Raw genomic sequence first — 27,728 nt, 5'->3', positions numbered from 1 at the left:
TCCTCTTCTGTTCCTGCTAAGAGGCAAGTATGGATTATAAACTTGATGGGCCAAGTATCTCCCTGACAGATGGAGCTAGTCCCACCTGAGTCAAGCTGTGCTGGGAAAGCTTCCATGAGCCAGCCAGCCCTCCTTGGTCTCCTTCCTTCAGACTCTCCCCCACACGTGTTTCTGTGTCAGAGAATAATGCTGGTGTGTGTTTTGATCCCATCCTTGATTTGGCTCAAAATCTACGCTATTAAAAGTAATTGAAGGGAAATACAATTATTTCTGCTTAAAATAATTATTGCTTAAAATACCCTTAAATTAACAAGTCTGCTTTTATTTCCCATGTTTCCAGCAATTATGTCGTTTGCTTATGCCAGCTTCGTGTGTGAATTTCGGCAGTCCTGAAGCTGAGAAATAATACGCTGGCTGTAAACTGAGGCACCGTAGAAGCACATTTATACTCCATTACCAATATTTCTGCTTTGCCATACTTCATCTGTTCTTGTGTTACGCCTCTTCTGATTTCGGAGGATGGGGAACGAAGGAGAGCGAAGCCTGCTGCACCAGTGCTCAGAACTGTTGATCTTGCACTTTCTCTGACCACTGCTTTCACTAACAAATTATGATTAAGAGGCAGGAAAGAAGAGTAATCCTGCCAGTGTGAGCTTGGGTTCCCTCTGCAGATTTATTGCTGAGCAGGCAGAGTTGTTTTGGAAGGCAGAAAGAGAGCGTGTTTTGCTGTTTCTCAACTTGACAATTTGACTTCTTCAGAGCAGCTTTCATTTCTTGCATAAAGTAATATATCCACCCCAGGGAAACTGCACAAAGGCAGTGTGGGGGCAATTTACTTCAATATTTACATTAAGGGTAATTCGAATTAATGCATTTTATCTTTTCTATCCAGATAGGAAAAACGCTGGATGAAAACAAACACAATTATATCTGATTTTGCTGAGTCAGATCCACCTCTGCTAGGGGAAAAAAAAAGAAAATCCAAGTCGCAACTTTAAATGTTCCTTTAAACGTTCTTCCTTGGCACAAATAGTAATAATAGTAATAATAATATTTTTTTTATTTTTTGAAAAGCCAGGGCCTCTCTCTCTGAGAAAGGACACAGGAATTTCTATGTTAGAGAAAGAAGTTTCAGAAGGGCAGGGGTATGAAACTCTGGTACATGATATAGATTTAATCTGACCTTAAAGACCATCTCCCAAAGACAATTCAGTTATTCTGCCAACTGCATTGTCCCTTAGGTGTGCAAATGCTTAAATGGCAATGCTGCTCTCTGTGCTTTGTTGTGAAGGTACGTGCTGCCCCTGTGGGCACTGGGTGCCCTCAGAGTAATGTTAACAATCTCTGAGCATGAAAAAAAAGGTTGTATAAGTAGTAGAACCTGGAATGATTAATCCAGCCATTTATGAAAAGCATCAGAAAGATGCTATAAGAAACACTCGAAGTCATTCTGTAAGCTGATGGCAAAACACACACCAAAGCAGCTGTTCAGTAAAAGTTTCCATCGATTCACCAGTCATCTTTTCTTGCTGCCTCAGATCCTGCAAGTTGCCATCCTACAGCCTCAGACTTTCTGCTAGTGCAGTGCTTTTGCTAACTGGGAACTACAGCAGGACATACGCTGTGAGGGTGCAGGCCCAAGGAAAAAGTGGTGTTATTTGTAGCATTTTCTATCTGGTAGTCACCATTCATAACTTACAACTTGTACCGTGAAAAGGCTGAGAAAACCATTGATTGATTTAAATCTGACTTAATTTTTCACCAAAGGCAAAAACTCCACGCACTGGTGCTTAATCATCCTTTGCATCATGTACAAGCATGCAGTTTTCCATACAAATTCCATAAGGTGTTTAATCTGCTATTGCAAAAATACTTATTTGCATACAATCACACCCTACTGTGGTTTTAAATGTTTTCTGAGAATACATTTTGAGCCTATTATCTTAACCTCACTGCCTTTCTACCCACATATAGACTAGCAGACATGCAAACCCTTTAATTTTTATTCTGGCCTGACTGCAATTAAGTTGAAGTGCATTTGTTCTTTAAAACTATAGGACTCAGCTTATTCCATAAGTATTGTTTGTGACTGCACTGTCGTACAGCTGCCGAGCTGCAGCATGGGCTGTGTCTTTCAAATAAAAGACAGATCTCCTCTTATTACAGGAGAAAGCAGCGATGGGCAGGTCGGGGTATTTTTGTAGTGCAAATTGTTCGTGCCATGCATCCCAGTTGCTGAACACAGTCAGTCACAGAGAGCACACGGGCATCTTATCTTCCAAAAATCTTAACCCAAATCCCAAGAAGCACTGACCCTGGAATATTCCTGGAGTATCTTCCAGGAATGGGGCTGCACAGCCGCTTTGGGCAACTTCTTCCAATATTTGACTACATAGGAGAAATATATGTTTAGCCTCTACATTTCTGGAAACAGTGAGCTCCGTACTCTTGTTCTGTAGCATCTGAAAAAAAAACAAAAACAAAAAACACCACTACCTTTTGACTGTTTTAAACCTGTTCATTACTTCCCATGTTGCCACTTACTAGAAGCAGTGGATGATAGCTCCCTACTTTCTCTCCACAGCCCACCACTTTCTGTAATTCAGCCCCCTTCCCTCAGTCATCCAGGCATGGTCAATTTTGTCTTTGTCAAACTGAAAAGTCCAAGTGTTGGCAGTCATGTTCTAAACAGAAATCATTATCAATTATGATTTATTATTCTTTTTCTACATTCATATTCTTTCTGATGTGGGACACCAGAGCTTCATGCTGTTCTCAAGATGTGGCTGTACCACCGATCTCCATAAAGATGTCACAGCACTCTTTGCTCTGCTGTCTTCCTTTTCAAATAATTCCTGATATTTTTCACTTGGAGCTGGAAATGAAGTTTCTGAAGATCCACCTCTAGTGACTCTTAAGATGTCTTCCCTCTGTAAAACCTCTGTATAATCAAGATTGGTTTTGCCCATATGCATCAGCTTACATGTACTGAGACTGAATTTCAGCTTCTAACTTAACACCCATGCTCAGCAGGATGGGATCCCTCCACAGCTCCTTGCTGTCAGTGTTGTACTCCATGACTGCAGAGGATTTTGCGTCAGCAGCAAACCGTGCTGCTTTCTTACTCACTCTCCTTCCAAGACCATTTCTGAGTACGCGAACCCGGGCAGGTCCCAGCATGAGTCCTCGTGGGAGTCTGATCGTAACGTTCCCGCAGTGTAAAAAATGACTATTTATTGCTTCCCCATTAACCCTTCTCTTTCAACCCGTTACTAATTCACACGACAGCCTTCCTTCCAGACCTGTGTCAGCTAACTTTCTAGTGTGGGATTGTGCCTAAAACTCTTTTGAGATCACTGCCTTGACTGTATCAGCCTGGTTTATCAGTTTGTTCATTTCGTCAAGGAACTTCATAACTGTGACAAAGCTTTTCTATCTACAAAATGCTGTGTTGATTTTTCCACGGTCTGACGTACTTGTTTGTACACTGAAGCCTCACCCCAGCTCCCTGCCACTGATTCGCCTGTGTGACCTGAGACATGTCTTGGTTAGGTCTCAGTAAGAGGACTCAGATGCTTGAAGTGAACACCTATGATCCTTGAATACAAAATAACTACCTTTGAAATCCTCACCCAGTTGCTTCCCAGCCATGGAGATGCTCACATTCTATGAATTCTTATTTCAGTGAGGTTCCCAAAATATCTCTGTGGTTGCTCCAGTAGGTACTTCCCAGCAACCTAATCCTGCTCCTGCGGATCCAGTCCAGGCAGTCAGAACTGAATGATTTCAGAGGATAGCACTAAGGGAGCTGTAACGTGATGGTCACAGCACCCCCCAAGTGAAGGAAAATACAAATTCGTATTTTCACAGATAGAGGATGAAACCAAACCCAGGTTCCCCTAAAAAACAAGTTTGGGACTTTCTAATCACCAAATTACAGGAAAAGCACAGTTTGTCCTACCCCTAAACATTCACGCCTTGTATACAGGGGCCCCATAGGCATCTCACATGCTGAAGTGAGCTCCAAGTGGAGCAAGCGGCTCCTTGTAACCCAGTTTTAGTTTTGAGGATGCTGAGAGACAAACTGGTAAATGTTGGGACTGTACTTCCCAGCCTGAAACACCTCCTGAATAGCAGAGCTGGCAAAATGGACCATTTGTCAGTGTCCTCGTTAAGAATTTGCAGTGTGGTCCCACCCTAGCATTCCTGAGCGCCCACTGCAGGGGCTGAGACAAACGTGCGTAGTCCATCTGCCAATTTTCCAGTTGCAGCCTCGATACCTGCTCATGGGCCACCGCAGAGCAGCATCTTTCGAGATTCCTTGGCACTAAACCCCGACCGCAGTGCCCGCAGTCACATAAATGCCATCAGCCTTTCGCAGCACCACGCTCAGCTAGCTTCTTGTTCAGGGTGGATCCCGCGTGATCCCATTCCTCCCCTTGCCTCCGCCACATACCATACAGGAAACCCAGAGAGAGAAGTGGGCATCACGGATGTCACTAAGCTCCAGGGCTGTGTAATGTTAACAGCCACGCTGCTGAGCACTGCAGCACCGAGACCCCCGTGCCCCAAACCCACACACCCTTGTAAGCGACATGCAGCTGTAATTCTTCCTCTGGAAACGGGAACGCAGAAACAATCCCACTAATGCTAATGAGGTATCAACTAATACAATGACAAATGCCCTACGAATGCCTAAGTAGTTACTCACTGAATGAATAAATAAATAAGGCAAAGGGCACTGGCTGCACGCAGAGATTTAAACTAACCAGCTGTCTTCTCCTGGGAGAGGCGTCTACTCTGCGTCCCGAGCGAGAAAGGGTTTGCAAACTAGAAAAATGGCATGCGACAAGGTACTTCGGTCCCCATCCTTTGCACTCACAGGGGAGTCAAAATTACAGATGCTGCCTAATTTTTGGAGCGTCTGACATTGTGTCAGTGCTCTTTGAACGCTGTTTAGTGCATATAGTACAGAGTTAAATGTGCATAGCTTCAGGGCCCTGAAACTCTGCAATACCAGGGAGGGAATTAAGGACATAGCGGCAATCTTCACTCAGAATTTCCTTGCTTTTGTCAGATGAAGTCAAATCTCGAAAGATACTGCAACAAGCTGTAGCTTTTTTTTTTTTGCATTTAATTAGATTTATGGCCCACTTGGTTATCGCAGGCTAGTTGGAAACAGGCGTGCGCACACTGTGCAGTCAGCACATCGATGCTGCTCCTGGGAAAGCGCCAGCCAGAAGTTACAGGAGCTGCATGTGGCAGCTTTTGTTAGGGGAACAAAAACAGTTCAGCTGGGTTAAGCAGAGTATTTACTTGTGAGGCAAACTGCATTTGTGTATGTACTTGTGAGGCCCAGAAGGCAGCTTCATTTGCAGTAATAACGTTTCTCAGATTTTTGATGTCCAAATGGGTCAGGCACCGAGTATATGGTATCTCAAGGAGTACAACACCTAGAATCTCAGCCAGCAAGCTTAGCCTAAAATGAGGTCAGAGCAAACACTTGAGTTTAAATTCATGTTTTTGCAGCTCATTGTAGTATCTATAAAAATCTCTAGACCAACTGTCATAGGGACAAGTATCCTCTCCTTCACAGCGTGTTACTTAGAGCTCTTGGATCTTTCAACCATGCTGGTGGCATCCACGTACAAGAGCAAGGCAATCGGCACACCTGAGGAAAACCAAATTGCAATACCACCAGTGACCTGTGTAACCAGTTCCACTCCCCTTTTCTGTGGATGTCACAGGACTAAGAGCAGGTTTGTCATACTCTGGCAGGCATTTCAGGAGAAGTTTCACTACACGAATTAAACCGTACGATGCCTGCATTTACCACTGGATTTCAACTTTTTTTTTTTTTTTTTCTTTTTTAACTGAAGTGTTGACAACTCAACTAATGGTGACCAGTAGTGAATTACTAGTGTAAATTATTGGCTCAAACTTGTACTTACTACTGAAAAATGAAAAAAAAAAAAACCACACAACTACTAACTTTGTGGGGATAGGGTTCTTTCTCAAGAAGTGCAGACCAGGCCGTAAGTGGCTGCTAGATGGCCCTTACTGTATGCAAGGGCTTTGTTTGATGATGAAAAACAAAAACTTCTTGATTTGACACACGGAGGGTCATTCTACTTAGCGTGCCACACGTGAGGAGAGGCAGAATGTGACTGGTGTTATTCTGTGCAGCTAGCACACTAAGTCCAGCTCTCTCTCTTTGTAAATCTGTTTTCCAGCCCCTGAAATGTTTGCTATAGACTTTTTTTTTTTTTTTTGGTTTGTTTGTTTGTTTTTTGAAGATTTTTTTGTTAGTGCCTAATGGATTGTGGAGCCAGGGGAGAGGGCAGAATAAAATTACACTCTAGGCAGAATAAAATTATGCTCCAGATAGCCTCTTACAACAGAGTGAGCTTCTGCACCACATTTCAGCCAGGAACATGCTTTTGCTGCTGAGTCATAAACCCTGAAAGACACTGTTTATTATATAATAGAGCCCTCACCTATAGCTGGGTTAGGTGGTGCCTATAGCAACATCAAAGGCCTCCTTCATTACAAAACAAAGCGACTGCAAAGTTCTTCGGTTTGTCATGAGGCTGTTGCTATGGTTTTATTTTTAGGAGAAACTGTTTACTCTCCTCTGTTTACTTCAAGAGCAGAATTTATAGTTGAAACATTAAGTATGTGTATCAGTACCCATCTACAAAAATAGATCCATTTTAAGATAAGCTTTAAAGATAAGTATTCCTGCTGGGGTACACACAACTCAGGCTGATCAGAAAAGGCTTCCCAGGTGAGAAGACAAACTGTACATGAAATGGGATAGGTTCCAAAGTTTCAGGGAGGAAGAAATATAGCTCTTTTCTTCATACCCTGAAGAAGTTTGTTGCCATGAATCTCTAACCAACATATGAAAGGAAACTGAAAACACGGTGCAGAATCTGGCATTCCATTCCCCCACAGCCCCTTCTTTGTCAGACCCAGGCATTAAGCACACAATATGAATAAGGGAGAACTTTCTTAATGGGTAAATCTGCTGTTAACATTTTTAATGTGACGGGACTGCTCTCTTGCTTACAGAATTGAATACTGTTAAATCGACGTGGGTCACAGGCAAGAGCAACTGATCTGCTGAGTACAAGCCTCATGATAAACCCCACAATGTTGGTCCCTTCTTGTAAGAATCCAGGAACTGGAACAAGACAGATCTATGAACCAACCCTGAAATACATTAGGACAGTGAAATGAAGACTTATGGAAATACAAGCTGTGGAAGGTATATTTGATGCAGTTCAAGCTCATTTCCTCTTCAAAGACTACCAATTGTTGCAAAATACTTCTATAACCTTCAAAATTTTCAATAAAAAAGAGATGTTAACCTGAACATTTTAATTTGGCGTGAAAGTGTCATTATTAATAAAGGAGTTATTCTAAGTAGTATTTCAAATTAACACCTTTAAACACAACATTTAATTGGGTAAACCAGTTATGTATCAGAGAACGATTAAATGTACGACTACATTTGTTGCCCCAGAAAAGGCATTTAGCACATCCAGTAGCCACTGTATAAGACCATATAAAAAATGTCCAAGCAAACAATTTGAAATGTTTAGCTACTAAAATAGTAACTTTACAAGTTTTAGCTATGGGCTAGCTGCTTATGGAGAAGCCTTACAGGTGGCATTGGCAGCATCATCTCATTTTTAAAGGGAGAGAATATGAGCTACATTGAAATGACAGAGGAGGTCTCTGATTCCAAAGTTGAAGGAGTTATTCCAAAGGAATTTTAGGAAGATCCAAAACAGAATTGAAGATGCATCAAAAGATTTAAAGCAATGTAGATTCATAATTTGCAGACATCTGCAAGCAGCTGTGCAATCTTCAAAAGAATAGTAATCTTGATAGATATCTCAGTTTGGGATGACAAAAATGATTGAATGACCGGCAACCAATATGTCATGGATCAGAAAGATCTGTGAAATGAGAAAAAGAAGCAATGACATAGCCAGTTAGAAATTCCCAACAGTGGTGAGACACAGCATGATCTTAAGGAGCTAGAAAAACTGAACTGGAGAATGATACCCAACAGCTGCAGAATACAGCAAAGTACCAATATAAAATACAGAACTGGTCTGACAGTAAATCTGGGTGAGCTGGCTAAGATAACATTTCAGTAAATTGTGAAGATGGCCAGTAAACAGGTGAACAATTTCACCGCTTCACCTCTGATTAAGCTGTAGAACTAGACCCTCAAAGAGGTGCCATGCTAACCAGACCTGAAACAAACACTGACAGGTAGTTTAAGTGCAGCCATTCACATGAGCTGGCGAATGCATGGTAAGAGCTAGAATCACAGAATCCCAACATCACGTAGGTTGGAAACGACCTCTAAAGTCATCTAGTCCAACCTTTAACCTAGCACTGCCAAGCCCACCATTCAACCACGTCACTAAGCTCTACATCTACACGTTTTCTAAAGATCTCCAGGGATGGTCTCATCTACTACTTCCCTGGGCAGCCTGTTTGAATATTTCACAATCCTTTTAGTGAAGAATTTTTTCCTAATATCCTATCTAAACCTCCCCTGGTGCAACCTGAGGCCATTTCGTCTTGTCATACCTCTTGGTGCTTGGGAGAGGAGCTCAATCCCCACTTCACTGTAGCCTCTTTCAGGTAACTGTAGAGTGCAATAAGGTCTCTCCTGAGCTTCCTTTTCTCCAGGCTAAACAACCCATATCCCTCAGCCATTCCTTATAAGATTTGTTCTCTAGACTCTTCAGGAGCTTTTTGCCCTTCTTAGGACTGGCCCAGCCTATCCAGCTCCCTCTGCAGCACCCTCCTACCCCCAGGCAGATCAACACTTGCACCCAACTTGTTGTTGTCCCCAAATGTACTGAGGGTACACTCTCCCCTCATCCAGATCACTGATAAAGACATTGAAGAGAAGTGGCCCCAGTGCTGAGCCCTGGGGGACACCACTTGTGACTGGCCTCCAGCTGGATCTGACTCCATTCACCTCTCCTTGGGCTTTTCGTACTCCCTTGACAGAATAGGGAAAAAACAAACAAACAAACAGACAACAGACAACATAAGAGGCCTGTGGAGACTTTGTTTATTGCTTATCCAGATGCAGCTGAGAAGGCTATGGAAAAACTGTGATGTAGAAATACTGAAGTGGATGTGGACTCACAGATTGAGATCAACAACTGCGGCTGAAGAGACATAAAGGCAATTCTGCATAAAAGAGGACCTAAAGAACACAAGCAGTGCTGCAGTGTCTGTCTTTAGACCAGCTCGTTGTTTTGCAGCCCATTAGATAGGCTACATTTATGGGATATACAAGGATATGCAGTATGTTAGATGACCATGTCTGCTAGAGACTCCACGTTACGTGACCCAGCTATAGGAAGATCTCGTCTCCTCTGATCTCACCCACATCCACCCTTCCAGGTCTCACTGTATCTCTAGGACATGCAGTTGAGGAAAACCCCTGTGTGAAGTTCAGCTCCTCCAGCTGTCACACAACCCACAAGGTTACTGGGACACTGGGGACTGCTGCCATTCATCCGCTTCTGCTTCACCTGCCGGCAAGAGCCGGGACGAGAGGCGAGCAGCTGACACAGCAGCACTTTCCATGCTGCTTGTGAAAGCCTTCAGGTAGCTGAAGCAGTGGAGACAGAAGGCGGGTGACCACTGCGAGGGCGGGCAGCGCAGTGACGTGAGGTGACCAGGAACCAGGCATTGATCGGTGAAGTCAGAGCAGTTGGGCACAAGAACAGGGGAACATTTCAGCCATGCGTGTTGGTGCTTAGACATTAACCTTGCAGCCTCCCGTCCGCAGGGGCAGCGCCCCGTCCTCCCCCGTCCCCTCCCTCCCGCCACTGGGCGCCGCCGCGCAGGCCCCGCCGCCCGACTCCTCCGCCCCCCCCGGAAGGCGTCCGCGCCGTGCCCCGGAAGCGGTGGCGGGCGGAGTCCGGCGCAGCGCGAGGCCCTGCGGCTGCCGGGTGGCGCTGCCGTTACCGCGGGACGCGGGGCCCGGCCCGGCCCGGCCCCGGCTCGGCGCTGGCGGCGGCCGCCGGAGGAGGTGGGTGCAGGGCCCGGGGCCTCCCCCCGCCACGGCTCCGCCTCGGGGGCCGCCTGCGGGGCGAGCCGGGGCCGGGCCGGGCTGCTGGGGGGAAGTGGGGAGCGGGGGGTGCCGGCTCCCAGGCGCGCTGCCTGTCGCGATAGTCGCGATGAGCGTGCTGAGGGGCGGCGAGGTGGGGGTGCCGGGGGTGGTGCGCGGGCAGCAGGGGTTGGGGGTGGTGTAGGGAAGGTGCCGGGGGGGGTGCTGGGGGCGTTAGGGAGGGGTTGTGGTGGCTGTGGGGCTGCTGAGGAGCCTTGGGGGGCTGCGGGTGAGGGGCGAGGGGCGCAGGGGTGGGCGCTGTCACGGGAGAAACACCCGGTCCCGACAGTGCCCTGAGGACCCCCGTGCTGGGACTCTGTCATAGACTCTACGCCCCTTGCCCCACAGTGTATTTACCTTTAGGGGAGTGAAGGGCCGGTATTTCTCAGGTGAAAAGGGATCTCACCCGGTTCAGACCCCGTGGGCATCCTGCTGTCCTGCCCGGGTCAGCAGAACCGCCGGGACGTTGCTTCGTTGCCTGTTTGTTTGTCTGAAATGCACGCAGCTGAAAAGAAACGTGTGTTGGTATCAGCACGAGCTGCCAGTTCAGCCCAAAAATACGAACCGCGTTACAAAAGCAAAGTGGTTAAGGAAAGGAAAGCGATTAAGGTCGTCATTTCTTCTCCGAGAACCTCTGGGTTTATGTGCTTGCAGGTAAAGGATGCTTTGAATACCCTTGGTGACAAAACACTCCAGCAGGTGTGTTTATACCAGGCTACGCGGCTTCCCAGGGCTTTGCTCGCTTTCCAGCTCAGTGTCTTGTCTTGGACACTGGTGCTTAGTTGTAGTCAAACAAACCGGTCTCGTTTCTGTGTAATCCTCGCACGGTAACTCGGTCTGCCTCTTCCTCGTGTAAGAAACTTCTGTGAAAGGGAAGTAGTGCAGCCTGTAGTCGTAGGCAGTCTGTGGAAGAATCCCGCTTTGTAAGGAAAGGAGTTCCATGAACTGTCGAAGAACACGATATATGGCACCTGTGGGTCTCTCAGTGTAATTCTGCGCTTCAGCTGCCGGGCTCCTGATCTCGGAGGCTGGTCTGTGATGTGTCCTGTCTGATAAATGAGCGTGTTTCTGTCCTCCGTTAAACTGGGTGAGCGTAAACAAATATATTTACATGCCGTAGAAATTGCTCCCTTTTCAATCTGATGATGCAATAATAAATTGCACTGCTTGGAAGTTAGCAACGTTATTTCTAACCACCTACCTGTACTACTGCTTACGATACTGTACTCTTTAAAAATCAGCCTGAAAGTAGCTGTCTCTGAGTTCATTGGGGGCCTAATCCAGAACCCAAATCAGTCTTACTGCCTTCTGCGACCATCGGCTCTTGTGGTTGAAGCAATTGAATTAATTAAATTAAATTAAGCAACCGGCTCTTTGAATAGTGGGCGAAATCCACTCCTGAGCAGAGATAGGACCACTTCAATCACCTGGACTGTTATTTAAATTTCTGGTAAACGTTAAATTCCAGTCAAGATAATACTTGACGTGGCTGTGTTGGGTTTATGGCGTAGATGTTCTCATTAAGCGAAAAGCCCGGGCCGATTTAATCAGTGCTGCTCAGAAGAAGGCCAGGCGAAGGCGCCGTTATTAGGTTAGCGTCACTCCTGCTCTGTCTTCATTTTGCTAACCATGACGAGTGGAGCTGCTTCTGCCCGAGCAGGCTGCGGCGGCTTTGGCTTCTGAAAAAAGGGGTGACAGCGCTCGGTCTGAAATCTGGTGTGAAAAATAATCATGGTGAGCTGCTTTGGCAAGTCACAAGCAGGTCAAAGTCGGGCTTTCTGCCTTCTGTCCTCCTTCCCGCTGTCCATCCCTTGGGGATGGATGTGAGGGGCTGAGCTGCTGGAGGGTTTGAGTGCGTCTCTGGGTTACAGCTCACGGGCATATTTCACCTCTAAGACCCCTTAATCCGTGGCATCACATTGCTGATTTTGTTACGCACTCCGAAGGGATGTTGAGGGAAGAATCTGGCCTTTGGTATACTAATGCCTCTATTTTTTGGTGTTCTCATTTGGTACCTATTGTCCCATTTAGCGGTGCTTAATGGGAAAAATACGCTCCTGCTTATAACCGCTGCTCATCCGTCAGATTCTTGGAACAATGAATGTGTTCAGCGTGTACGTTGAGTCCTTAAAGAGTGACTTCAGAACAGACAGTTGTCAGAATGTGCGCTAAGAAAACTGCGAGATATTCTGCACGAGTAAGTAGGTTTAACAGCGACAACAAAAAAAAAACCTCTGAAAGGTGTGATGCTGACCTGAGGCTGAACGCTGTTAACTTCAGACAGTGTCCTAGGAGGTAGCGTATGACTCTGCTTAAATAACAGCGTGGTTTTCAAAGCCTGGCTTAAGGCTTTCGGGCTTTGCTTAATGTTTCAGGGTGTGGATAGGCATTGCTTTTTGTAAAGATCTGTGAAAATTGTAAATACTGCACCCGCCAGCCGTTTGTCTTTTCTGCTCTGTCACCGATTAGGGCACCGAACGATCCTTCCCAGCGAAGGAGCTGCTGGGTAGTGGTGCTGCCTGCCCTCAGCACAGCAGAGCTGACGCTGGCCATTACTTCAGCAGCCGGGTGCCACGGGGAATTCCTCCTGAAGTGGATGAATGAGCCCTTACGTGACCCCTGCTGCTGCAGGTCTGTAGGGGTGGCAGCCTCGCTCTGCCGGCTGGTGATGAGTAACCAGCTTCTGCTGGAAGAGTTTATCTGTCTGCTGCTGGTCAGCCACGTTTTCTGAAACAAATCTACTGGCTTTTGCTTTGGCTGCTGCTTCGTGATGTTGTTCTTTAGCAAAGCTGATTGAGGGGCTATTGGCTGAAAACTGCTGTCTGGAGATGCATTGTTTCATGCAGCTTACACAGATGATGTTTCAGTCGTGTAGAAGTTGCACAAGAGCATGCTAATATAGCAGGCTTTGCATCTCTCCCTCTTAAGCATCTTTTTTTTTTTTTCTTTTTTTCCCCTTTGGTTGTCCCTTCTGCTACGGGTAAGCTTTCATTTCAGACTTGAACTGGTCATAAACGGGTGGTGGTCTCTTCTCACGTACATGTGTGTATGTGCCTGTATGTGTGTGCACCTCACATATTCCCCAACACGGCTCACTCTTCAGCTTCCTCCTTTCTGCTGCTGCTTGGCCTGCAGCAATGGTGCCACCCAGTTTAGTTCAGTCTTCATTAGAGCCAACCTTCCTGGAGCCGTGCGATTCTCCAGGATTTCAGTCTTTCCCTCAAGCTTGAGATGACAACAAAAATACTTATCCCCGGGCTTTAATAAAAGAACTAATCACTTTTTTTTCCTGATGTTTATACAATAAAATTTCACGATTATTGCATGTTTGGGATCGACTATATGCATTCTTTTCTAATTAGTGGAAGTGGCGTTATTATTACTGCCTGCTTCCTTCTCTTCTTTTTGAATACTTTAATTTCACGCCTTTGTTCTCCTGAAACGCTCTCACATCCGTGTTGGAGTACTGCAGGTCTTGTTTTGTAAGCTGTGCTTCACCTGAGGCTGACTTGTAGGTGGCCCAGGGTAATCCCTGGGCTTCTTGCTGGGACCTCGGTCGACAAAGCCAGGCACCGTGTCTTTAGCCAGAAGAGCAGGTTTCCTCCTCCAGGCTTCTCTTTGTTGGGATTTTGGCCCTGGCAGGGTCAGTTGCTGCTGCTGTCGTTCCTACGGTGCTGATGGTTGCTGAAAACCACCGACCTGTCGGTGTGTGCTGACCCGGTGGTGAAAAGTCGCTTTAATTCCCCGCCTTCTCAAGGATAAAGCGGACCAGACCCTCTGTCCAGCATGAAAAACCGGGACTCCTGTGTAAGTGCAACACTGCGCTGAGTATGTGGACAGGGGAAAGATATTCAGCGGCGTAATATTAGGTGAAACTATAAAGCTTTCGTAGAGTTTTGTCCTCATACGTGATACTTTTTTGTAGCAGGATGTAGTCTGTAATGTGCCTTTATTTCATGACAGGGCGGAGAGGTGACGGGTTGTGCTGTGCCTGAGCACACGGCGACATCTCCTCCCCAAGCTGGGCTGTTGAAGCAGCAGCTTTAAAAGGGAAACTCCCGCTGTTTTCTGCCGAAATGCAAACTCTGCCCTAGACATTCGCTTCGAGTGACAAACGAACGATCTGCTGCGAGCTGTAGTCCATTTTGGTAGCAGCGTGGCTTGTGCCGAGCTCCTCTGAAATGACAGCAGCAGCTTTTTGCTCGCTTGCACGGCCGAGCGAAGCGGAGCTGACTGTGCAGCAGCTCTCCTGCAGACGGCTACATTTTTCAGTCTATTTATGAGTATCAACAAACACTTTGTGCATACTTTTGCCGTGCGTTGAATGCTGCTATTTTCCTTTAATTTAGCTGAAAACTAGTAATGGAATTCCTGAGGTTTTGAAAGGAATAGCACTTGGCAAGCCTCGAGTTTTGAAACCAAAGGCAAATTAAGATACCAGGCAAACCCGGGGAGGGCTACTACTTCAGGGAAGTATGGTAAGATTCTCCCGACATCTTGGAGACTGTTTCTTGTATTTATGTTGAAAATATACGTGGCTATCTTTGAATTACTCCTATGGAGCGTAGTTGTCGTTGTTGTTTTGTTTAATAATTAAAGAAAGATAATGCTGAAACTCAAGTGGAGTATTTTTTTTTTTTTTCCTTGATACCATTGAAGAGGTTTAGCCTCTTTAGCCAACCATTAGAAGGAGAGGGTAGAGTACTCCTTTTAGGTTTTTCTTTGTCTCTGACTGTATTTTTCAGTAATTTGAGCATTGATTGAGGCATGTAATTAGACTGCAGGTTTTATACTGACTCAAACATGCTTTTCCTTCCAAGCGACCACAATAATCGTAACTGGAATAGTTATCATACATCTGTCAGGTGCTACAGTGTGCAGCCAGGACGTTTATTTACATTTTCAAAGTGCTGCTGTGCTTTTTATAAAGCCTACAGCTAAGTGTTGCCTTACTTTGGTGGGAATAAGCCCATTTGCACCGTGGGGAAACGCGGGCACCTGTGGGACTGCTCGCTGCGCGCGGCCTGTTCCCAGTGATCCCGAGGGGTACCGTGTTTGCTACCTCCTTTAGTTAGGTTACCGCATTTCTTTTCGGAGTTTGGGCGCTCTGCGTGCCTTCATTCAGCCCGACGTTTCCTTGCAGTGTCTCTTATTATCATAAACATTTTGAATGTCTTGGAGCTCATTACCATCTCTCTCAGATTTAACTCGTTTGCTCTCCATTTGCAATGCTGCTGACAGCACTATAATCCTCTGTCGCCCGGGGCAGTAATTTGGGAGTAGCCCTCTTTTTTTCTCTTCGCCTTGCATCCACAGTCATGTTTTATTCATATCCTTCTTCTTCCTTGTCCAAACAACATTTCCAAGATCACATTTTCTTTTTCAGTCTTTACAAATAAAGTTTAGGCCTGTGTCTGTCATCTGGAGTACTTCAAGCACCTCCTCCCTCCTCTCCTGATATTCCTATCTCTGTGATCTGCTTAAAATACGGCTGGGAAGATTTTTCAGTAGCCTGCTTGGCTGCTGGCTTCCCGCATCGAGTTCACGTTCGTTGTCTTTCAGTCCAAAAAAACCTGCAGCTTGAACTTCCACAACGTGCTCCACTTTCGCCCTGCTACTCGTGGTGCTCCAGTCTGTCCTTTTTTTTTTTTTTTTTTTTTTTTCTCTCTCTACCACGTCACTTGTGTTTCGGGTCAGATTCTTCTTTCTGATTTAGGAAACTTCTGAATATGACCGTATGATACATGGTGATCCTACTACATGAGAAAATCCTTGCACCTCCGGCTTTTCTTCATGTCACTAGGTATTGTGGCTCTGCTTACATAGATGATCTGTGTTTTTATCTAACGAAGCCGGGAGGGGTGCATGCTATCTTTTTTTTTGTTGTTGTTTTTTAATAGAGACCTGTGAAAGTTATTTTGCTTTGTCTTCCCAATTTGGGTCACTTGTCTGATGACTGTACTTCTTTATTCTGGAATAAGAGAGGAGCACCGGCGACGCGCTTTAAGCTTTGTTGTGTGAGTACAATGTCAGGTGTTGTGAACTTTTATTACTCTGTGTGATTGCACTTAACAAGTACAGCAAAACGTCTTTACTAAGTTTATTGGGTGAGACAAATCTGACGAGTAGTCTGTAAATGACAGACAAATTGGATTAAACTAGCAATAAAAATGGTATTAAATGCTACGTCTTATTGCAGAAGTAAAGCTAATATTAACAGAGGTAATAATTTATTTATTTATCTTTTGACTAAGGGAACCAATTGACTCTTAAGTATGTTTCATGAAATGCTGGGTCACAAGGTTGTGACTTGTGATTCATCAGTGACTTGTGATTCATTTATTGAATGTTTAAGCTTTTTGTTTTCAATTGTAATGATTACAATAGTTGTAATATTTAGCTTGCTGTACCTGTTTTAGGAATGTTTGAGGATAGTGGAATTAATCTTCTGAGTCACAGCAGCTGCTTTGTGTTTCGTTCTCCTGAACCCTACTAAGTAGACTTCAGTGCCTTGAGATTGAGAGCGCAGGGTACGTATTGCTCATCAGTTTGTACAGCAGTGAGTGTGAAAGGACTCCAATAGTTCTAATTTTAGTGTTAATTTTAGAACCATAGGAACACAGGGTTGGAAAGGACCTACAAGATCACCTAGTCCAACCATCTTCCTGTTACCAATACTACCCCCTTCCTGATAGCCTCTTCATTTGCTGTGTATGTTGGAGCCTCCAGCGCTCGGTTTCTGAGGGAGCATGCTCTAGTTGCAGTTTGGCTGGGAAGGATGCCATTACATTTATCTGGGTTACTAAAAGGCATTTGGCTAAGACATTTTAGATCTCAAAAAGTAGTGAACAAGTTAATATTCTATACAACACTGTCTGATAAATTGCTCTCTAAACTTGAAATTTATGCTATTTACTTAGTGTGATTATAATAACATTTTTAGGCCTGTGGAGACATCTTTAGTAATACATGCTAGTCAGGCAGTCCTGCAACTCTAGAGAATGCCTCGTTCTTAAAAATTGCCGGGAAGGCTAAAAGGGAATATACTACATCGGCTTCAATCAAATTATTATTATTATTTTTCTTCTTTTTCTCCTTGTCCTTTTTCAGGTAGACAGCTAGATAGGTAAACCTTTCTTACCCAGTGCTTACACTCTCCCTTCACCAAGTTCCAGAACTTGTTTTGAAAACAGAGGTGAGGAAAGCATTTTCAGGTTGTCTTCTAGGTCTTCGGTTCTGGAGCAATGTTTGTTTTCTCCTAGAGGCACAGCATATGCCAGAAACTCAGATAAGCTGCTAGTTTCTGTAAGACTCTTCAGGTTTAAGTATATATGATGACTTATTTTCAGATACTTACAGCCACTTAGGATCTTGAAATATTTCTGCTAGTAACGGGCAATAAGCTGCCCTTCAGAATCTAAAGTTTAAGTTATTTGTCTAGGATTTTCTGCGCCTACAGTGAATGTGCATCATCTGACCTTCAGAAATGTGTTTTCTTTTACCGTGACTTTTGTCCATAAATGTCAGTATGTTTGCTTACTAAATATTTATTTCTTCCTGCTTTGAGTTCCTCGTTCTGCAGAGTCCCTCTAAATTGGTCCCGTACAGCACAGCTTCACGTGTCTGCTAAAGTTAAATTTGCTTCTCTTGAAGGGTTTGTATTTGTGAAGTCACCTGTAATCCGTGGTTCTGTTTGTTAAATGGATGTAATTCACCAACTTTAAATGGTGTGGTTTTAAAATAATTTTATATCAAAGTAAAAAGTAGCTTAATACTGTTAGTTGCGTGGAACTTAAAAAGGAACCAAACCTTTCTGAGAGTTTGATTTGTGCCAATACCGTATCCATTTAGCATTTTCTGTGAGCTGTTCATTGATGATGTTAAAATAAATGGCTAGCAGTTATGCCGCAGCCTGTCCCCTGTGGTGCCTCCCCCTCCAAGGACATAAATATCTCGTCTTGCCCTGGGGCTCAGCCTAAGGCAGGTTTACGTTGTTTGTGTCCCAGTTTAAATATTTGCAAGTTTTAGGGCTCACAAATACAAGCATGTAAAAAGCTAATTGACAAGCAGTTGATAAATCAAGTTGCATGTTCACATGTCACCTCTGAGAGCTTCCAGTACTCTCACCTAGTGATGTGCAAATTGGAGCACATATTTGAGTTACTCTTTATTTATTTAGATTCTGGTTCATGTAAGACTTTGCTGGATGTTTTGACTTCTCGCTGAACTCCAGGTGACAAAACTTAACAAGGGATGTAGGAAAAGTAAGGTGCAACTTCAGCATATGGCAGTCATTCTGAAACTCACTGCTCATAAACCCTCCCTCGGGAACAAAGGCGAGCCAGATTACAGGTGACTTCTTCGTAGTCTGGAGTAGAAAGATGTCAGAGGAGGAGGAAACATAGAGTTCTCAAAATATTTCAAGCAAATAAGCATATTTGAAGTAAGACCTATTTTCTAATCCTGCTGTCAGATGGCCGAAAGAGGCAGACTGCGTTTTTTCGTGTTGCTTTCCAACGCCCTACATAAAAGTTTGTGACCTAGATGTGTTGGTTTTTCTCTTCTAGTGGAGTTATGCAAGTTAACACGGCTTTTGTTGTTGATAATTAGCTAAAATTATTAGGGGGGATGGGGAAGAGACAGCCACTGTTCATTCTTTCATGGAAAGAAAATCTTCAGCTCTCTTCTGTCGCTTGGGTGTATTCAGCTCTAGGTTCTCCTCCATCATTAGTGTGCAGAAATGCTGCTTTCAGATTGTCAAAAATTGGACACAGCCCAGGAGCTGAAAAGAATGTAAACTTTTGTATAATGAATTATATGAAACTTCCCTGTCAGCTAAGGAGCAGTAAGTGAAATACCGTACTAATGAGGTTTTTAAGTAGTTAGATTTTAGATTTGTTGCATGTGAAACGTTATCTCTCAAGTGCGCCGTACCCGGGAAGCGTAGCTTCAGAAACGTGTTTCTATTCTTCACTTCAGAACAGAAAGCAAAATAAAAAAGATTGCTTGAGAAGATGGAATAATAAACTCAAATGGTTCATGATGAACGGTAGAAGTATTTTTGTATATTACCTCAAATAATAAACATTGTGAGTCAGCTGTTAGTGATTTGAAAATTTACTTTATATATATAATTATATACATGCTTTATAATAATAATAATAAATATATCCATGCTTTGTATGGATAAATTCTAATTCCAAACAGAATTTTCGTGAGGTCAGATCATTGGTTACCTATCGTTATGAATGGGCTCTTTTGAGGTGGGTGATTTCATGAATTATTTGTCACTTCAGGGATATTATACAAAGAAGCACTTAAAAATAAGATGAGAAAGAATAAGGGGGTGTCTTCTTCAGCATGAGCCTGTGTTTGTAAATGGAACATAACTAAAACTGTCACCCAAATGTTTGATGTTGAATTTGGTATGTAAAAGCTAAACTCTTGCCAAGTTCCTCACAGGCTAACCCTCAAAACAGACTGTATTTAAATTTTCTTTGGGTTTCAAATCTGCATTTGTGAATATATCACTTTATGCTACTGGTGAGACTAAAAATGTGGAATAGAGATTTGGTCAAAATCTTGGAAGCCGAGATGGCTTTGCTCTGTGCTAAAATCCCAGCACATTTTCTTTTCAAAGCCGAGATGAGGAGAAGCAAGCTCCATAAGCAGATGAATCTTTAGGGTGTGCAATTTGGGACTTACGAGTTCTACTTTTAAAGTTATTTTTATAGAAATTCAATTTTTTTTTACAGAGATTTAAACTTTTGTGCTGGTGCAGATAGAAAGCGGGTAAGTAGATCATTCACACTCCCCTCTAAGTATGTTTTTAAGTTTGAATGGCAGGATTTTGTCCAGCTGCTCCACAGTTGGGTGAAGTGTTAATAGTTAAACTGGATGTCAGCACTTCTCTTTTATTTTAACTCCGAAGTAGTGACAGCATAGCTCGAAGCAGCCGGTGCGCTTTTTTTCTTCTGTTTGCTTTGCACAGCCATCATGTACACAGATGATCAAGCTGTTTGTAAATCATTTTACAGTATGCCTTACAGATCTTTATTCCCTTGCTTTAAAAGGCAAAAATCTTGCTGCGAACTGCAGCAATTAGCAGCTGGTTTGAGCGTCAGTGGTTCGCTGTTTGTCCCCTGAGTAAGGTAGGGCTGGCACCTCCTGAGGTTAGGGAATTTATACATCAGCTCCTTCCTTGGAAATGTTGTTTGCTGCTTCCCAGAACTTCATTTTGGTTCCAGGAAAAGTGTAAATGCTTCCCTATAACAGTGTGTGATGATGTGTCGGTCAGCCTGCACCTTGTGTTACAAATTATACTGGGGGGTTTCGTGGTGCTCTGGACATTTTGTGCAGATTCTGTGTTATTTATACATATATCTTAGTGCTTTTTGGGATCTTTTACCAACTAAGCTACTGTGGGTCCAAAAGATGTGTTTCATCCAAGGTGATATGTCACTATTAATGGTATAAATCTGTAGTAGTGATGTGACATTGCACAGGGAATTAAACTTGTCAGAAGTGTCATCTCTGGTGATTCTCGGAGAAACTCTCAAATGAGTGCTGAGGATCCTGTGATTGCTGCTCATTCCCTGGGCCATCTGGTGGCCAGTAGGAAAGTCCAGATGTCCCAGAGATACTCTTCAGGGTGACTTCATTGCATTTGATCAAGATCCTGGCGAAGTAATTAATTGTTATAGAAGAGGTTCTGGGATGTGCCAAGGGCTGCTCAGTAACAGCTCGTGTGGGGACAGGCGTATAGCTGAGTTGCTTCTGGTCAGAGATCCAGTGCCGTACCTAAAGCACACCCGGGGCTTGTCTGTAGGGCAGAGCGAGTGCCATACGAATTACAGCCTACCTCTGAGAGCCTAAACATCAAGAATTAGCACGGTGGATTGGTGCAAATTCATACTGAAATAATGTGCTAGTCGAGCTTACTGGGTATTTTGAGTTGTTAAATTATTAATGTGCTTTCTTGCAGTTCTTTCCATCGTTACAGACTGTTAGTCAAGTGGACAGTGGCCCGTCACACTACTGAACAGAACCCTGGAGGCAGGAAAAGCAGATAGCATTATGGACAAAGAAGTTGAATGTACTTTGGTGGTGATGGGTGTGAAGAGGTATTGGAACAGGCGATTTGAAAGGGAAGGGTGGGTTTCTTTGGGAGGGCAGACGGGTACCCTGTGAGAGGCCTGGGACTGCCCTTTGGAAGCATCGTTCCTCTTGCTGCTGCCGCAGTACGGTGGTGAGGCACGGGCAGGGATGCTCTGGAGCTTAGCCTGGGGGGAAGAAGAAACCAGGGAACTCGATGAAGTCAGGGGAGGAAACTTCAGAGAAGAGGAGGAATCATTTAAAAGGAAAATCAGAGTTAGTGTGATGGAGCAGAGGGTACAAAGGCAGATTGTAAATTAAATTAAATTAAATTAAAATACAATTTGTAAAGGTTGCTAGTTTACTTCCACCTCCTGTTCCTTAAAATGCTAAGCTTCTGAAGTGAACATTTTGTATTTCACCTACATCTTCCTGATTGCAGATAACATAATGAATTTTCCTTCTGCACAGTTCCAAATGATCCATCTGTCCTGAAAGACGTGTCTAGAAACTGGTTATGGCCTACAGGAATTCATATATATTTTGGGTGATAACAAAGGTGCTCAGTCAGCTTCTGCCCTTATATCTGGGAGTGCAATTTGAAATAAGGGAAACTTTTGGTCACAGAAAGAGGTACATCAGAAAACATAATCTGGAGTGCTGTGAGAAGTACTGAAGGACAAGCTTCCTCCATTTGCAAGGTTTGGGTTGAGAGTTACGTTTAGCAGCTATTTATAAACTTAAGTTTTTTACTACCTACAGTGAGGCAAACTGTTTGAATTAACAGAAGCTTTAAAACACAAAATGTAACTTTGCTCCATGCTACAGAAGGGACTTGGTTGCTTTAGAGCAGCTGCACACTAGAATTAATCTTTCCCTCCTCATTTCTTGTGAACTGAAATTCTCAGGTTCTGCTTCTTCCTTCCAGTCTTGTAAATAAGCTAAAATCTTGGTGACCCTCCTGTCAATGAGGAATTAGTCGCTGTTTCTGCTGTAGTAGCAGATTTGCATCAGCGTGCAGCACTGGGCAGGTTTCAGAGTTTGACACGAGCCCTGCTTGCAGCATACCACAGGCTTCCAGCTGCTGGCACAGCAGAAGCGGGGGATGAATGTGCTCTGGCTGTGGTTCCGTGCTATATTATTTAAAAGTTTTCCAACTGTTTGTTTTCCCTTCTGCACTACGTTTTGCTGCCTTCTCACTTGTGATGTTATGCATACATACATTGCATACATACATATATATATGGTAACTTCAGTGACCTAAATTACAAGTCCTCTTTCCATGCAAAGAAACATCAGTATACACACTCTGCATAATGTTCTTGCTTCTCTAGTTATTTTCTGGGTACTTGTTAAGCAGTATTTATTTCTAAATAAAAAAGATGATTTTCTCTTACTGTAGTTTGTGGGGTAACGTACAGAAATAGATCGGCACTTTCAGCTAGTCAAGGTAAATGAGTTGGTTATTTGAAGGGGCCTGGGGATGTCAGGTTCACAATCTTTGAAACACTAAGGATTAAATAAGTTCTGTGAAGTCATACACCAGTATAAAAGCATGTACTAACTTCAGAATAAGCCAATTACGAGTGATCAGATCACAGAAAATTCATCTGATTCAGATGCAGAACCAGACCTGCGGAAACCTGGGGTGTTCAACAGACGTGAGCAGTGTAAAGGTTGGTGGGGTCAAACAAAACTTGTAGGAGCTGGGCAAGATGAGGTAGTGGAAGAGCCCAGGGGATTGAATGCGACCTGATAAGGGACTAGAAATCAGTAGGAAGAAACTTGAATTTTGGAATATTCTGTGTTTGGGGGCTGCTTGACTTAGGTTAACCTGCGTAATACCATCTATTACGTATAAAGTTTGAATTGTAGTGTTTTACTGTCTTAGCAGTAGCTAATGATGATGTTTCTTTGCTCTAAATTACTTCCAATATTTCTGCAGTATTATGTGGGGATAAGTACCTACTGTGATCTGTTTTGGGGAGAGTCTTCTAGTGTAAATGAAGGAATTGCAGTAAATGGATAGAATACCTGGATTCAAGTGCATTGTATTTAACATAATGATTATTTCACACTGCTTCTGTGGCTCTAACATCTCTTTAGTTCCTTTCTAGTTCTCTTTTAGGAAATAATGCAGCTTTTGCAGTCTGTTGTTGGCTTGCAGTTTCTGTAACGTGTTGCTGTTGACTAATTCAGTTATTGCTGGATGTAATGTGTTGCTTTGACAGAAGCGTTTTGTTTGCTTGTGCAGCCTGACACACACGTTCTCATTTGCTTTTGAATTTTCTATATTAACTGCAAAAGTACAGAGAGAAAGAATAGGAGTCATGGTTTATCTTGGAATACCCAAACTTGCTTTGGAGCAGTATTGCCAAAGGCTATTACGCTTCGCGATTATTATGTTTATGAAGTTGTTGTATTTTCTCAAACCACAATTCTTGTAAAAGGATAATTAAGTTAAAACTTGGGCTATTCTTTGCAGATTCTGTGTCAGTGCCAAAATATTTTCAAACAATACTTAGTTATCATTTCAAAGATATCCTTTTAACTTGAAATACTAAGTAGTATAATAAGCTCTTAAAACATACAACTGTCCCTCTAGTTTACTGAATATTAATTTTAAGGTGAAAGGAGGCAATTTATCTTCTGCTGCCATGAGAAAACAGATAGACTTGATTACCAGGGTGAAATGGGATAATTAATGTGAAGGCTTAAAGCTTATGTTCTTACTCTAAATTCATCTTTGTGCTGCAGATCAGTTGGGAAGGGGGACAGAAATCTTACCATCTGCAGCTGTTGGTAAAGGTTTAGCAAATCCCAAACTTTGAAAGGTTTCATGGTGTGTATTTATGTGAAATGTAACTTGCTGATGAGTTGGATAATGCTTGGGCTGGAGTTTGGAAGGATGCTTGACATCACTAGGTGCCTTGTTTTTTGCAAAATGTTGGGAGTGACTTCTGTCAGCCAAATGAGATGGCTTAAATACCAGAAGTTTATTCTTAATTTGTACACTCAAGTGAAGTTTTATGGCCTCGTTTTGTAGGAGTAACAGGATTTCATTTTGTTTTATTTTTTTAAACAGAATCTGTGCTGGCTAAATGGTTGCCATTCCTCTTCCTAAATATTTAGAAACTTTTGAAGCTGCATTTCTGCAGATTTTCTCATGCTTCTACTGCTATGGGAATGGAAGTTCAAAATTGCACTGCCAGAAGTTGCAGAATGCCAGCATGCTGCTTGGATAAATCTAGATTTGAGAGTCATACCAATTACTATTCTTGATCCTGAAATTCAAATATACCTTAGTTTCCCCAACATTTAAACAGAATTCAGTAGTTGCTTGAAATTGCACTTTGCATAGATAACTGTAGCTTTATATGTACTTAAATATATATAATATATAAATATATAAGCTGAAAGGAAGCAGTTTCAGAGGCTACAGCCTGTTATCTTCTCCCTTAGGTGTTCTACAGGTTTCTGTAAAAGTGAAATCCTGGTATTTTAGCAGATCCCTTTACATTATAATGAAGCTGTGTTTTCACAACCGCTTTAAAATGGGCAAGTAGAGAGAATTGCAGTTTTTAAAAATAATGATTTATTTTGGCATTTTTTGGGGGGGCTTCAGTGTCAACATAAATATGAGCAGTGAGTTAAGTGGGATAGATATGTAAATATTAGTACAGAGTCATTTGGACACCGATTTCACTAGAGTAGTAAGAAATTACTATTTTTTCTTTTTTTTCTTTTTTTTTTTTTTTTTTCTCTGGGGAAGCAAGCAGGGGTTGGCAGTGTAAAAGTTGATGCAGTAGCCCAATATTTAATATGCAAATTTAATGTGGCCTTTAGTGAGTGCTAGGCAATTGTTTTGTTTAGCAATAGTCACGCTGTTCCGGCTTTTTTTTAAAGGTGTGCAGTGGTCTTAGTTGTTCCCTTTATGTAGCTAGTAGCAAGTGATCTGGTTAAGGTGCATGGGTACTACTACTAATAGAAATGATGTATGAATAGAGTACAGCAGAATTTCTTCTGTAAACTGGAGTTTTTGACATCCTTCTCACCCTCCAGTCACTCCTATACCACGTGTATGCAGATGTGGCTACTGGGATGTGGTTAAGGTAATGTGGCTTTTTAAATTGTAAAATAGGATATTAAAGAAAAATGCTAAACTTTTAAAAGGTTTGTGTTAATTTTGAGTATATGGGTAAAAGAGCTTTCAAATTCCAACTGTTTTGAAAAAAGTCTGTAACATTAAAATCTTTGATATGAAACGTGACCCTTATCAACATGAGTATTTGCTTGTAGTAGAAGAAACACCTCTAACCTTTTTGCTCCTTTTCAGGATAGATATTTGTTGCTACTGGTAAAACAGGCGTGCTTTTGGTGATTTTCAGCCTGCTCCTCTTCTGTCTGCCCGGATTGGTGCTGTTGCCTTGATGTGCAGAACAATGTAAGACTCAAAATTACCTGTGGGATTTCTTCTCACTGTTAAGTTCAGATTGATGGATCAATTATTAAGCAAAACTGGAACTCTTAATGCTGACTTGTAGGTTTACTAAGGAGTGGTCTTGGATGCAGAATTTCTCAGGAATTTTGTTCCTCTGTTCTCCCCAGAAATGTCCTGCCTGTCCCTGTTGCTTGCAGACAACAGAAACCCCATGGTTTGCACAGGATCACTGGACAAGCTTGTGATGTTAATCACATGTTACAACATCTGTTCTGCCATTCACGTTGCTCTTTTTTCCTGAATCAATTAGAGAAGCCAGAACAATTAAAGATAAACACTTGGAATTTGAACGCATCAGTTTCTGATCATTGAAGATGCAGCTTAAGATTGGAAAATAGATATAAGCAATAATTGCACCCTTTAATGGTTTGCAATTATTTAGATATTATTCTACATATATAGATAGGTAAATTTATATGGGAAAGCATTCACAGAGTATAATATAGATACTTGTGCTATTGTTAATTTGTTTGACTGTTTTGGGTGGTGGTTTTTTCCTTCCCCCCCACCCCCTTCCTGTGAAATGATAATCTTTGTGGTAGTTCTCACAGATCTGATACAAATCATACTTCAACCCTATTTTCAGCCCCCTCCACCACAGCAAAGAGATGGTATTAGTGGATCCAATGCTATATTTGTGTTTTACAAGATCCACGTGTAAAATCCACCTTGCTTGAAGCCAGCTGTGCTGGGAACCTGGGTTTTCTCTGCAGGCAGCGCACTGGAAGGGGGAAGCAGGAGTGCTGAGGAGCTGGTGGCGCCCACGTTACCGTCCTGCTGGGTGTGAGTGATCAGCTTCTGCCAGTTTGCTGGGTGACTTCAGCAGAGACTGGTCTTTTTGCGTCAGAGACCAGCAAATTGGATAATTCTGGTGTTTTGTGGCTAGGTAACTAATGGATGCTTCAGCCCAGCTGACCACCAGAGCTCTGTGCACCAGCTCAGCATGCTTCCTGGTGCATCTCCAAAACATGCTGATATCCAAAACTACAAGCTCGTTGGGCTGCTGGGGCAGCTTGTGCTTTTGATGGGAGCTGCACCATATATTCTGACCTGCCTCCTCTCCTTGCCACGTGGACTTTCCCCTGTAGAGACTTCAGTTTGTAGGGAATCGTGGGAGAGTTTTTGAGAATATGCCCTGTTTGCCTTGGTTTACAAGCAAAGCCCTGACAATGCCTTTATTTCAAGGTCTTTGGCCATTACTTTTTATTCCCTTGACCCTTTTAGTATTGCAGACCGTTTACACTGGAGGCTTAAGAAAAGGAGTGGGTTTGGTGGTGCTGCGTGCTGACGGTGTACAAGACACAGCTGCAGCTCCCCGGGAGGCTTTGTCTGGGTCAAGTTTTGTCTTTGTCTAGTTTGCTGGCAGGTTGGCAGGTTGTATGCTTGGCTTTTTCTCAGCCCATACACATCAGGCTGTGTGTTTGATGCCCTTACAGCTGAGGCTTAGAACTGTTACATGGAGCAAGGTATCAGGTAAAACCTCTGTTCAAGTACAGAACTACAGGTAAGATTTCATAACTGAAATTAATGTGAAGTTAACGGAGGCTGTAAGGGAGAGAAAGGGCCAAATCAGTGCGGGAAGGATGGTCGGTGAACTCTGCAGAGAGTTTTCCAGGCCTCCTGGAGCCCAGAGGCCCTGGCCATGGTTGCTGCTGTGCCTGTCACCATGGGCGGTGGTGGTGTGGTCACCCAGCAGAGGGATCGGCAGTGGGAGGATGGATGCTCTGTAACTCACATCAGTCTTACATGCAACAGGGTGATACAATAAAATGTACACCTCAGGAGGGATATATTATATTTTATCATCACCAAGTCTGACTGTATTTTTTACTCTAAAATTGCTTCTAAATACCTTTGAATATTGAAGAAAGGTTTGCTCTTTTGTTCTGTTTTTGCTTGGTAATGTCAGCATTTGTTGTTAGCTGTACGTTGCTTGAGGGCGGGAGGAGCCTGGTCTGATCCCTTTTTGTTCAGACA

At 43.2% G+C, this 27,728-nt stretch overlaps 1 protein-coding gene across 1 annotated transcript in view; it reads left to right on the top strand.

The window, feature by feature from the left end:
• The first annotated feature begins 9,961 nt into the window (after positions 1-9,961).
• FRS2 (fibroblast growth factor receptor substrate 2) overlaps positions 9,962-27,728 on the top strand; it is a 47,605-nt gene continuing 29,838 nt past the window's right edge. The window contains exon 1 of the mRNA XM_084287550.1: positions 9,962-10,078. The gene's annotated coding sequence lies outside the window, so the exon portion shown is untranslated. The remainder of the gene's footprint in view (positions 10,079-27,728) is intronic.

Source organism: Netta rufina, assembly GCF_964035555.1.
Source record: "Netta rufina genome assembly, chromosome: 1".
Lineage (NCBI taxonomy): Eukaryota > Metazoa > Chordata > Aves > Anseriformes > Anatidae > Netta > Netta rufina.
Note: the sequence above shows the minus strand (reverse complement) of the source record. Positions and strands in the feature narration are given on the sequence as shown.